Source organism: Octopus bimaculoides, chromosome 6 (genome assembly GCF_001194135.2).
Source record: "Octopus bimaculoides isolate UCB-OBI-ISO-001 chromosome 6, ASM119413v2, whole genome shotgun sequence".
In the NCBI taxonomy this organism is placed as follows: domain Eukaryota; kingdom Metazoa; phylum Mollusca; class Cephalopoda; order Octopoda; family Octopodidae; genus Octopus; species Octopus bimaculoides.
In genome coordinates, this window is record NC_068986.1 from 98,070,683 (window position 1) to 98,071,900 (window position 1,218).

Genomic DNA, 1,218 nt, shown 5'->3' on the forward strand with positions numbered 1-1,218 from the left:
ATTTTGAAAGTTTTTCCATTTCTTTTAGAGAAACGTTGTCATCTGCTGGTATTGATACATCAATTAGAAAGCATTTTTTTTCTTCATGATCTTTGACAACTATATCTGGTCTATGTACCTTAATTTCTCTATCTGTGTGTATTGGCATATCCCAGAGTATGGCTCGTTTTCTGTGATCTTTTCTGGCGTGTGTTTATACCATCTTTTTTCTGTTGTTATTCCATAGTGTTGGCATAGCTTCCAGTGTATATAGGTCCCAGCTCTGTCGTATCTGTGAATATATTCCTTCTTAGCCAGGACTGGGCAGTCAGAGATAATATGATTTATTGTTTCTTGTCCATCGCCACATATTCTGCAGTTACTTGTTATGTTTCTTTTCATTATATTGATACAACCACCGAAAATACAAATTAGTGTTATATCCCTATCTCCCTAGCTGGGTTTTGAAACCGTATTCTGGTTGTTGGGGACAATGGCATTTCCTTTGTCTTGTCAGCAACCACAGCTATTTTTAGCGTAGGAATGATCGCTGCCCTTTGCCGGTCAGCGAAAGTTTAAAAAAGCAGGATAGGAATCGTACTGAACTGACCCAGCTTTGGGAGGGGGTAAGGTAACACTATTGGGCTACGGTATTTGTGAGAAATACGAGAACAGGAATTGGCGCGAAGCGGTCGGCCGAGGATTTAGGGTCAGTCGAGTTGTAGCAGTCAGCCGGAGCAGTTGGGGACAGCATTTTTGCCAGTCGAGTTGGATGAAGTGAAGATGAAGAATGATAAGTCTGACAGAGAGAAAGCTATAGTCAGCAGAAATGCATAGGGTCTCAGAGAGAGAGAGGGACAGAGAGATGGGATTCTGGCAGCCAAAAGAGATAGCAGTAGTCAGTTGTTTACCTCTTGGATTATAGTGTTTGTGAAAGAAAGGAAGTTATTACAGCAAAGGTTTGTCTAAATATTCTTCCAAGAAAATGTATTTGTCGTTATGATGTATAAAGAAAAAGAACTGTTAACTGTGATGTTAACTTGAAAGAGAAAGAAAAGAAAGAACTTTTACATGTGTAACTGAAAAGAAAACGAAGAAAAGAAAGAACTTTTAAAGGACTCAATGTACGAACTCTTGTTCATGTAACGATTGCAAAGCCTTGATTATGTTGCATGCGCCATTATATGCTATTGAATTGTTATGTAATGTTTTACTCTGATGTACTGTTTTATAATGTAT